The sequence below is a fragment of the Phalangium opilio genome, unplaced genomic scaffold (genome assembly GCF_054372755.1).
Source record: "Phalangium opilio isolate 3A_F unplaced genomic scaffold, DU_Popi_V2 ptg000003l_1, whole genome shotgun sequence".
Classification (NCBI taxonomy): domain Eukaryota; kingdom Metazoa; phylum Arthropoda; class Arachnida; order Opiliones; family Phalangiidae; genus Phalangium; species Phalangium opilio.
This window is the reverse complement of record NW_028324145.1, coordinates 3743636-3756293: the sequence shown is the minus strand read 5'-3', so window position 1 is coordinate 3756293 and position 12658 is coordinate 3743636. Positions and strand designations below refer to the sequence as shown.

General features: G+C 36.3%; 1 protein-coding gene and 1 long non-coding RNA gene across 13 annotated transcripts in view; both read right to left on the bottom strand.

Annotated features, from left to right (window-relative positions):
• LOC149717149 (uncharacterized) overlaps positions 1 to 12658 on the bottom strand; it is a 371656-nt gene that overhangs the window by 113969 nt on the left and 245029 nt on the right. The window lies entirely within an intron of this gene.
• On the bottom strand, positions 3279 to 12135 carry LOC149717161 (uncharacterized). The gene is made up of 2 exons (XR_016366057.1): positions 6782 to 12135; positions 3279 to 6387 (listed from the first exon to the last, which is right to left on the bottom strand). It is a non-coding gene; the product is annotated as an uncharacterized LOC149717161 (long non-coding RNA).

The window sequence follows — 12658 nt, the reverse complement described above, 5'->3', positions numbered from 1 at the left end:
CCTCTTCCCGGTAGGTCTGGAGAGAGATCTACCCGAGGCCGACTTGTAGCTACTACGCATCAGCGGTGCGCAAGTACGTCATCACTGACGTTAGAGAGAGAAAAAAACCAAGTTTCAAATTTCTAAGCCTAACGACTCGCGCCGTCGCGACTCACGCGAGAGTAAATTTTAGCGGCCGACGGTCCGGAGAAAAAAATCGCGCATGCGCCTGAAAAAAAAGAGCCTCGGTTAGGTCTCAGGGCTCTAACCCAGAATCTGCTAACTCTCGCCACCCCTCCCACGGTCCGACGGTTCCCACCCTCCCGGTGTGAACGAAAGTTTCAAGCGATGGACAATATGCCGAAGAAATGAAAGGCTGTAACTCCTCAGTTATTTTGAAGCTGTCCCTTTTCGCGGTATTTCTCCCTCCGAAGCTAGCCTGCAGATTCATTGGATTGTTTCCGCGAATCGGTTTATTTATTCTAGTGATCAGTCAAAAGAAATTACACATAAAATTAATCGGAAATTTCGCGGTAGTAAGTTAGTAACTAAGCTCCTTCTCCTTATTTCTGTTATCTATTTCATCACGGGAACTTGTAAAAACCTATCATTGATAGGTAAAAAATTGATAGGTGCAAAATCCAAAATATTTTGATAGGTAAAAAATTGATAGGTGCGAAATCCAAAATATTTTGATAGGTAAAAAATTGATAGGTGCGAAATCCAAAATATTTTGATAGGTAAAAAATTGATCGGGGCGAAATCCAAAATATTTTGATAGGTAAAAAATTGATCGGGGCGAAATCCAAAATATTTTGATAGGTAAAAAATTGATAGGGGCGAAAACAAAAATATTTTGATAGGTAAAAAGATATATCGAAATAAATGTGCCCAACACTGCATATTGGGTGGTCTCAGCTTCATTCCTGCTCTAAACCCACCAAAATGGCAGCGTAAATTACGTCACGAGACTCAGCTCCTCCTCCAACTGAAAGCTTTCTATACAGGAAAAATGAAGGATTACATTTGAAAAATACGCCAGCGACTGTTAACCCTAATCTTTTCCTGAATCCTTGAGATTCATTTCCACGTGGAAATTAGTAAGTCTATTATCCATCGGCGTTATCTATGAAAGAATTTTGATCTAGAACAAATATATATTTCACTTTATCAAAAACGCTAAATAAATTTTAAGTGCGCAGTTCAGACACGGTAAAATACCTCCAAAGACTGACGTGAATTTTTCGATAACTGGTAATCAGTGTGTTGCGTTAACTTCAAAGTAAAATAAACTAAGGGTCAAAGATTACAGCGTCACTTATTTTCGCTTTACTTGTTTTCTCCTCAAATGTAAAATCAACCTTTGACCCTATTCGTCAATGATAATGGTTTTAGTTTTGATTAAGAAAAAATGTTTCATGAAGATCTGATGAAACCAAGAAGCGATATCTAGTTTACTAGGGAGAAGGTATAAATTAAATTCGCCACATTTCTAGCTTTATCTCCAGTCCAAACGTAGGTCTGGAGTTAATCCCCGCCTCTAAATTACAACCAGCATCTCATTGGTTCTTGAAAACTTACTTCAGCGCGACGCGAATGACGAAAATTGCGTATTTTCCGACTGAGGAGAGGCGAAATAGCCCGGCCTCCTTTTACGTCCCCCCTTGTATTTTGAAAGGGGACTAGGACTATGGCGCGCGAATAACTTCTCCCTAGTTATCGCTTCTTGATGAAACTTTAATTTATTAATTACAATTGTCATGCAAATTAGTTTACAAGGTGTTGCTGAGAAATCTATCACTAATTAATTATTGTCAAACTGGTTGCCTACCCCCTTTTCTTACGTCGAAAAGGTCTTCAGTCTAACAACGTTGTTGAACCTTTATCTATTACAAATAAATGGGTAGAAGTTACTCCACATTTGTGACTAATTAATTGTTTTAGGGGCCAATCAATGTTTGGGAGTCATTATCATTAACTAAATATTGTAGACCACATGTTCTTCGATGGCACTGTCCACTCAATTTGACCCAAGAACACACCCTTTAATTTAAGGCAGACTTTTCAGAAATTGTCTTTGCAACAAGTTAATTACTTTTAAATTGATTATTTCTCCCCTTAATGGCGACAAAGCCAATAATCATCCCATACCGATAATCCTTATCTCCCTTTAAAACATTCGTGCCTGGATGAAGACGAAAGTCGAAAAATAATCGAAAATATCAGTACTTAAAATGTACCACGTGATTAAACGAGCCCGAACACGCAATTTACAACTTCCTATAACAGAACCTAATCAATCCCCGGGGATAAATTAGGCGCGGCATCTTAGAGCGTGTCTGGAAGATACTTTTTCCCGCCAAAAATAAGCAAAACCAGGAGCCTTTAGAGGAAATGACGCTAGAATGAATGATAACGATCTTTTCGCGCCAAATTTAACCCAAAGTTCTTGAATTATTCTGTTTTTTTTTTTAGTTATTCGGGATGAAGTTTTTTTTTTATATTTTCGGTGTCTAATATTATTAGTTTTGATATCTTCGGTGTAAAATATAAGTTTTTTTTTCAAGAGTTTTGGCGTCAAAAAAGATTATTTTTGACTTTTTTGGTGTCAAATATTGTTTTTGACATTTTCAGTGTCAAATATAAGATTTTTTCGACTGTTTTAGCGTCAAAAAAGATTATATTTTTGACATTTTCGGTATCAAATATTATTATTTTTGACATTTTCGGTATCAAATATTATTATTTTTGACATTTTCGGTATCAAATATTATTATTTTTGACATTTTCGGTGTCAAGTATTATTATTTTTGACATTTTCGGTGTCAAGTATTATTATTTTTGACATTTTCGGTGTCAAGTATTATTATTTTTGACATTTTCGGTGTCAAGTATTATTATTTTTGACATTTTCGGTGTCAAGTATTATTATTTTTGACATTTTCGGTGTCAAGTATTATTATTTTTGACATTTTCGGTGTCAAGTATTATTATTTTTGACATTTTCGGTGTCAAGTATTATTATTTTTGACATTTTCGGTGTCAAGTATTATTATTTTTGACATTTTCGGTATCAAGTATTATTGTTTTTTACTTTTTTGGTGTCAAATGTCATTTGTTTTACTTTTTCTGTGTCAAATGTCATTTGTTTTACTTTTTCTGTGTCAAATGTCATTTGTTTTACTTTTTCTGTGTCAAATGTCATTTGTTTTACTTTTTCTGTGTCAAATATCAGTTTTTTTCGACTGTTTTGCGTCAAAAATTGTTATTTCAGTGTCAAATGTGTTTTTTGGGGGGGGGATAAAGTATAAAGGTTTTTAACCCTTTCTTTAAAAAACCAAATTACTTTTCCACAAAACTAATACCGGAAATGAGAGTTAAGTAGACATTTTCATTACATAACAACAAGTTATATTAGACATTGGCGCCGCATTCCTGTCGAGTAGGTCATATGTGATGTTTCACCTATAAAATGCGCGTGCCACATTTTGCACATGTGGTACGAGAAAGATTTGTGTATGAGTCAACAGTAATAAGCAGACGCATTTATTATCAGATAAGAGCCTACGTTATTCTATAGTGTTACGTACGAGGAAATAACAAAGCTAGTTTCAAATTCCAATTTCATTAGTCTACCTAACTAGATCGTACTATATAGCCAGATAAAACATACAGGAACTACTATTTTAGAACTCTGACATAGAAGATTAACTCGGTATTCGGCGAATAGCGAATGTTTGGCGCCCTCTTTAAAAGTTAAAATCGAATTCATCGAATTTTTACGTCATTTTGAGAGTGAAAGTGTATTTACTCCAAAAGTTATCTTATTTCTTTTTTTTTAAACATTCATTGCAAGGATTAGATGATCTAATAGGCGTTGCAGTTTTCAATCCTTCCACTTGAAAATATTTATCTATCAGCTGTTATTACAAATATGTTTTAACTAAAAAAAATTGTTTCTTATCAGCTATTCGAATTAAAATACGATGTTTAGGCCTAAATAACTTTCGCAATAAAATAAATACAAACATCACGCGCGTTTTAAACAACCGTATTCAATTTGTATTAAAATGCAGGTGCAAGCTTATGAGGATTTCAAATACCAATCTTATTTATCGTCCACAAGGTGTTTCTGAAAGGTCTGTAAGAAAGTTCATGATGACATTTTGCCGTCCGGGCCACCGTTTTTAAGTTATGATTTAAGTGTTTACGGATGGCCCCTTAAATTTAATTAGCGTTGTCTTTCAGTTGCTTAATTAATTATAGGGGGTCATCCATAAAACACTCAAATCATAATTTGAAAACGGTGGCCCGGACTGAAAAAAAATGTCATAGAACATATTCGACTCGAAATAGTCTATGGAACAGACCCCATAATTTCTAGTCCTTTCACACACCCTGTATATTTGAGAAAGTGGTTTTTATTTATGTTTTTTCTTTATGCATGCTGGCACAATTTGTTACCGAATATGATCAAACTGCATGGGTGATATATGCAATTATACAAAAACGAGTTTTGCTTCGCAGTCCTTAAAAAACTGCATTTATACACAATCCGCGGCACTTTTTCAAACCCACAAAGGGCCAGAAATTAGAAATTATTTTTGTATTGCAATTTGAAATTAAGTTTAATCGATATGAGAAATTTGGTTTTAATTGCGTAGTTCAAACATTTGTTATGATTAGAAATTTTACAACAAAAACGGAGCTTAGATTTTCACGTATGAAATTATATACAATCTGTTCCCCTAAAAACTTATCCCTGTCAAATAATTAAGGCGAAAAAATAGAAAATGAGCTTTTAACATTTTAATTTTTCAGGGTGGAAGAGATAAGAACACTTATTTCGAGTAAAATGTCGCTTTACTACTCCTAAAATGAGGTCCCTCATTCTGATTTGTGGTTTTAAAAGCAGTGTCATATTTCAGACATTTATCATACATTCAGAAAAGGTGTGTTACATCTTGTATAAGTTTTAAACTTCAATTCGAACTCGAGTCATAATCGTCCTTGATTTTGCTCTTTGTTCCGAAACGCCGCATTTATACCCGTTTTTGTTGTAAAATTTCTAATCATAACAAATGTTTGAACTACGCAATTAAAACCAAATTTCTCATATCGATTAAACTTAATTTCAAATTGCAATACAAAAATAATTTCTAATTTCTGGCCCTTTGTGGGTTTGAAAAAGTGCCGCGGATTGTGTATAAATGCAGTTTTTTAAGGACTGCGAAGCAAAACTCGTTTTTGTATAATAGCTGTCCCTTTTTGGGGAGAAACGTTATTTGGGAATAAATTAGTTCTGGAATAGTCAAACTCATTCGTCCAATTTTTTAAGACTAATTATATAGTATTTCACTAAATCGTAACTTACATTCGGAAATTGGAATGGTCGGATAATACAATGAACTGTATAAAAACACACTATGCAAAATATTCGTTGAAACCATGTGAAAAAAAATCACGTGAACTTAATTAGAGAATCAAAATGGTGAAATTAAGCGCGAGATTTGAATTGAAACTTTTATTGAAATGCAGCGCGTGGTTTAAAATATATTTTTTTTAAACCTATACAAAAAGGCCAAGTTAACCTTACACTACGAGAAACTATACCTTTTCAGCCTTTGCTAGTTCTGTAAAGTTAGGCTGTGAAAAAAGTGTACCCCCTTGGTCGCGAAAATTTTTCCACCTCATAATGTTAAGCTCCATAGAGTTTAACATTACGATTTCGGATTGAGTATAAATAGAAAATCCCTGACGGGATTTTCTTAATAGGAATAATGCAATTCGAAATGGCATTGCTAGAGACGTCACTGGGTATTGGACTAATCGTTGGACCAACTTTAGGTGGATTAATGTACCAGGTAAGTTTTGGGCGCGAAGAGGAATTTTTAGTTTAACATAAACACTGTGTTCAATGTATTTAGGTTGGTGGATACACGGTTATGGTGTCTGGCTGGCTGGACCGTCGAAACATTTATATAATTTCTCAATTTTTAAAACATAGCTTATAACATAATTTTTATTAAAATGTTTAATGACAAATTAAATAATAAAACAAAACACATATTTCTGTGTTTACAGAATCTTTGTAATTCTGCGGCCCAGTGCGTCTCTCTTGTACACAGACAACCTTTAGGTTTAGCGATAAGTAATTTCGAACGGTCTAATTCTAACGAAGGTCGTGGGGGTTTCACTGGAGGAACTGGCTTCCTCTTTTCTAACGAAGGTCGTGGGGGTTTCACTGGAGGAACTGGCTTCCTCTTTTCTAACGAAGGTCGTGGGGGTTTCACTGGAGGAACTGGCTTCCTCTTTTTTAACGAAGGTCGTGGCGGTTTCACTGGAGGAACTGGCTTCCTCTTAGGTACTGGTTCTTCGAAAGAACTGGGTTTTCCTTGCAAACTAGACCTATAAAAATCGTTTTTGTATAATATCTGTCCCTTTTTGGGGAGAAACGTTATTTGGGAATAAATTAGTTCTGGAATAGTCAAGCTCAGTCGACCTTTCTTTAACAATAATTATAATAATAATAATACTAAATCGTAACTTACATTTGGAAGCGTCGGAAAGTGCATGCTAAATATTAGTTGGTTAAAGTAGCTGATAGGCTTAGAAATTCAAAAATAGGCCCAAAAGGTTTTAAAAAATCACGTGAAATTAAGCGCGAGATTTGAATTGAAGCTTTTATTGAAATGCAGCGCGTGCTGGCACGTGAGCTAGCGCGTGGTTTAAAAATATTTTTTTTGAAACCTATACAAAAAGTCAAAGTTAACCTTACACTACGAGAAATGAGATACTATACCTTTTCAGCCCTTGCTAGTGCTGTAAAGTTAGGCTGTGAAAAAAGTGTACCCCCTTGGTCGCGAAACCTTGGGTCTAACTCGCAAAAATTTTTCCACCTCATAATGTTAAGCTCCATAGAGTGCAACGATTTTTCAACGTACCCTGTATCTTGTGGTGAGTGCGTTCAGCTCAGTACCTATCGTTGGCAAAAACTTAACCTAATTACTAATTCTTATTATAAATAACTATGCAAAGGATTTCGACTCACAACATACTTAATAATCACACAATCAAGAAACTTATATTTAAATGATAATAAATGTAAATGGTAAATTAATCAAGTATCGAATGGTCTTATTTGTAAATGGTTACTAATTAGTTTAATTACTAAATGGTTTAATTACGTTTAATAAATGGTGCACCCATGCTTACTACTTAACGTTAATTAATTATTATGTGCCTCATGCTGCACATACTTATGTACATCAATTAGTAGAGCTAGTTAATAGCTTCTACTTTTCTTATTGCACTACGTACAACAGTAATTATTGATTTCTATTATTAAATCAATAACACCACACACGAAGTGTTGGTGCGACCTTAGAGACAACTTAGGTCTGTCGTTACTCACGTAGTGTGAAAGTCTTAAAGTTCTGACTTATCTCATAGTACGTAGACTGTAGTCTTGTTAATACGACTTCTTCTAGTGTAGCATGTAGTCCGCGATTACACTCAGATGCGCGGATGGCATTGTCTTACGAAAATAAGGCCCGGTACTTAGGGGATCACGCGGCCCTTATTCGCCGAGGGTTCTACATTAGGGCTCCTTTCGCGGACATCTTGACTTGGCGCGAATATCTCCGACGTGGTCAGTCGAACACGCGGAGAACTTAGATTTTACCCTTCTTCGTCCGGAGCACACCGAGAAGTGTTTTCCTTTTCTTAAATAGATGCTTGGAGTCGCGGGTCGACCTGGCGACCCCCTAGAGCGTCGTCCAAGCCTTTCTTTAGGTTTTCAAGGCTAAGTAGTAGCGCGACCATTCTTATACAAACACACAGGTAAAAACTTACAAACGTCGAAATCCTTCGGGTTCTAAGAATTGTACTTGGAGGTTTCTAAGTGCAGCTGTCCTTAACAGCTAACGCACCCCAAACAAACCCAGGGTACCCAAGACCACGCTACAAGAGTTTAACCAAGAAGTTATATCTAGTATACTTCTTGGTTTAACATTACGATTTCGGATTGAGGGGTTTAGTAGTTGAGGTCTTCAAATTACCAACTTAAATATTACCGTAATTTTACAATAGTAATTTAACAAACAGTTTCCAAAATTTGGCAATTAAGGTAATTTCACATTTTCTAGTGTCTACATACGTATACAAATTTCCAGTCCCTTAAAAACCCGCGAAACGCCGAATAACTTAGCTATAGTTGCGACCACAAGTTTATAAGATGTTACATAAGTATGACACTTCCTATACTTCGTAATGCTAGAGACTTGCAGCTCTAGCTAGTTCGAGAACGACAAGCGAGAATTGACTACACTCGGTGTTAATTTAGCAGTCCATCTTCCTACTTAGTCTGTACTAAGAGAATCTATGACCTACGTTACTTCATAACAAGCTCTCAGTTAACCAATGACAAACTTATGGAACATATCTTATGAACTTAAGTTGCGACACATAGAGAATTTCATAATGAACCATTTTTCCTTCGATTATGAAGTTGCTGAGTTCTTAATTAAATTAACACCCATGTGAGAAAGGGACGCAACCGGAAACGATATAAAATACCAAAATACTTCACAAAGTGACTCATAGATTGTTGCTTCCAGGTTATGACGGTAGAAAAATCCTTGTAGACGAGTGCGTGAAAGTCAAGGTTAAAGGCCTACTATAGCACTGGTGTGTTGTTCTCTGTGTTTGAGGCAGCTGGGAGGAAATAGATTTATCTACTCTCGTTACTTTATGAACGGCGAATATTACTCTTTTAAGGGGTAGGCAACCGTGAGTTTAGAGACATACAGGGAAGGGGGTTGATACATTGCCGTCTCTGTGCACTCTCTGAACCCAAAGAGAGTAGAGCGCAGGCGCCGAAAAGCGAGATGGAAGGCAATGTTTTACCCCCGTGTCTTTCCCCATGCTTAGTTGCATAGAAGAGGCCTATTATATAATACAATTCACCGTCTTTTCGTCTTCTCTATTCCTTCTTTCTCTGGGGTTCAAGGCTGAGTTCCAAAAACGAAAAGGTTTCTAGTTGGGAGTACTGCTTATATGTGCTCCCATGTTCTAGCGAACTGAAAAACGAGCATCAAGACTAACAATGGGGCCACCGTGCAGATTTTTGAGCAAAGGTTGGAAGGGTTCCAACCAATCCTTGTTTCAACAAACTGAAAGCCCGTGCGAACTGAAGATGAACAACAAAAAGCCCTTCAAGTTTTTTCCTCCAGAATTTTTAGGTTCCTCTAAAGGAATTTCTCTAGGGTTTATTTTCATTCTTCAGTTTGCTCGAAAATCTGAGCGGACGCTCGAGTCCATTGTTAGTCTAGATTTCTCGGTTTTCAGTTGACTATAACCCTTTCCGCTGGAAATCGGTCTTTCATTAGGTACCTGCACAAACGCAGGCTGGAGAAATTTGCCCAAATTGAAATATATGTATTTAAATTGGATGTTCAACTAATCCTTGAAAATAAACAAACCAAACTACGATTTATTTTTAATCGGACGCCAATTCTACGTATTATTATGGGATTTATCTCATCTTGATTTTTCGTTCCATCGCAGGAAACATTAAATCCGGTGGTTAAATAGAGGGCTCGGACATTTTGCCTTAAATTATATAAAAATCACCCTTTCAATATTATAATATTTAAATTTCCATGTGAATTATTTTTCGTCAATTAATAAATTTTAGAAGAGACCAAATTCTTAAGTTTAAAGACCAACTTTCTAGGGTACCATTGAGTATTTTACAGTGAACTTGTTAAGTGCATATTCCAAGTGTTTGGTCTCCATATGACTCCATCATAACCAATAACAGTATAGATAAAGTGCAGTCATTTGTGAGTGCAATTCAACCGCTATCTACTGAAAAGCTGGTAGTTCTGATCGATTCGGTGATAAATTCAGTTACAAACTTGGCAACACTGAAGCGCATGCATTTAAAGTTAAGAAAAGGGGATAAAAAATTTCTAGCCCTTTGTTTATAAGGCAGTACTACGCATGCAAACGTCATACCCTTCTATCTCTATAGCTCAGTGTCACCTACCTACTAGTCGAGTAGAGCGGGCGCCCAGAGGGAGGGATACACAGTCTACACCCCCTCTCTACCGCCATAGGCTACTCGTTGGGCTCCTCCAGTATGGTATGTCAGGGAAAAATCGAACTATTTTTCTAGTTAGGCTTCTCAAGTATGGTATGTCAGGGAAAACCGAACTATTTTACTAGATGGGCTTCTACAGTAAGATATGACAGGGAAAAATCAAACTATTTTACTAGTTGGGCTTCTCCAATATGGTATGTCAGGGAAAATTGAACTATTTAACGACCGAAATTTGGGACAAATTACTTTTAAAATTCAGTGATGGTTCCTATACCACTCCAACTGATGAACTGAATTACTAAGGAATATATCGCTTCTTCTCTCAAGCAAAAACTTTATACTGAAAATAATGTTCGACCCCTCTGGACCGAGAATAAAACGGAAGGAAACGAGCGAGCGCGCCGACGTGGCAATTTTAACACTCTCTCGACAAATGGAGCCTGTATTAACTCGTCCTCTAAATAATATTGCATCCGACGTACATACGTTTCGTTTTCGGGCCTAATTCTTCTTTTATAATAGGTATTAAAAATTGCTTGGCACAGTGAATTTATATTTGAAGTGCGAATGAAGAGGGAAACCTTCAAGTTCGCAAAGAGACCCGGCCACTTCAGATTTATTTTCCACTATTGTCTTACAATACCTTGACTGTCGAACGCGCCTTCGAAAGAAGGGGTGAATTTAACGGCTTTGCAAATGTTATTTTCAGTGCAAAAAATAATTAGTGTATACGGTGTCTTCTTAGGCTCAAATTGAATGGAAAAGGTCAAAGAACACGCATGGGGTCTACAACGTTTAGTTGAGGAGATCAGTAGCGTTGCTATATATATAGGGTGTGAAATTTTAGGGGGCTTAATCTGGGCAAACTATTTGAAAGTAGTTATAGGAAATTAATAACAAAATTTTGCATAATTGGTTCATTGGAACATGTGTAGACCTTTATAACTATCCGAAAAATGTGCCAACGTGAAATTATTCGTATTTTAAAGAATTGCAAACTTTTATTGATAAAGAGTACGGAACCGAGTAATTATTATTATCTTTCGAACATGTTTAGAAGTTGAACTAAATGCGTCTGTACAACTAAGGCGTACAGACGCGAATCCTTACATCTAAGGTGTATAGATACGCTGCATTTTCAAAATAAAAAGTTAAAAGCGCGCGCGAATTTTATTATCATCCGCAAAACGTTTATCCGTTCATTGGCCATACTCTACACACGCTTTTAGGTCAATTGTACAGATTAATCTCAACGTCTTAGAAGCGGGGTATGCTCCTACCTTTAACTCTTATACGTTGTACGGCAAGATAACACGGATTGTCAAGTTAAGGACATCTTCCGCAATACCAAAATAATATTAGTAAATCATACCACTTGAGTTTCTAGACATCACATGTTCCCAAATATATAAGAATAATAAAAAAAACTGATAAAATTATCTATATTTATCTGCATGGGGCGTTTTTATAGACGTACCGTACGACTAAGAAAAAAAAATACCCTTGTTTTAAAACTAAAACTATCAATTGGTTGACTACACTGCGCTGCTTCTTGTAGTCTAGACCCCCTAATTCACCATCAGGAGGCTTTTTGGGAGTCGCCTGATTAGAGAAATCACGCCACGAGCCACAACACGATGAAAGTGACGTGTACAAGGCTTAACCAGATAGAGTAAATGATAAAGCGAAGGAAACGACAGACACCGGCGGGATATGGGGATGCATCTTAGCAAATTATATCTCAGATTTCGTAAGAAGTGACCCAAATTTAAGTATAAATAATTCACAACTTTCGATGCGTAGATCTAACTGAATGAATGGAAGAGGAAAGTTTGAGTTTGTACGAACTTTCCACCTCCTTTTCCTCCAAGGTCTGAGGGCTTTCAGAGTTTCCTTGATAGTGAAAATGGGTGACGACGACTAGGTGTCCGACAACTTTGAGCGCGACAATTTCGAGGGTTTAAAATTCGGTGTCCGACAATTTTGAGTCGGAGCGGCAATTGGGTGGCAATGAGACCGACAGTGTCAACTGAATTGGGTGAATAAAAAATTGATTTGGTAAAAATACATACTTCTTAAAAACAATAAAATTTCAATGGTCCAAATTTTATGTTCTTGGAGGTCACCAAACTTTTAAAGTTTTTCAACAAACTTGTACTTAAAAACGCTTTTCTATTCATCTAATTATGCCTTGTAAACACCATCCAGCTGGATGGTTGAACCACAGATATTTTAGCTACTATAACCAAGTTCATGCCAAGTTATCTGACTTAGTTGAAATTCATAAAATACCCTGTTTTTTTTTGGTCCATTTTGAAATTCCCTGACTTTTCCAGGTTTTCCCTAACCTATGGCAACCAACCATGGCTTATTATTGGTCCATTCACTCCATTCTTTGCAAACTACAGTGTCAAAAATATGTCTATCGTATATATAAAAATCCAACAGGTAAATTTTCATGTAAAAAAAAAACTTACTTCCAAATAGAGACACTATGACAGTACGTTCCGCCTCAAGGGCGCACATATCCGATTCCCCCCCTCCCGTTTTACTTAAACAAGTTGAGTAAGAAAA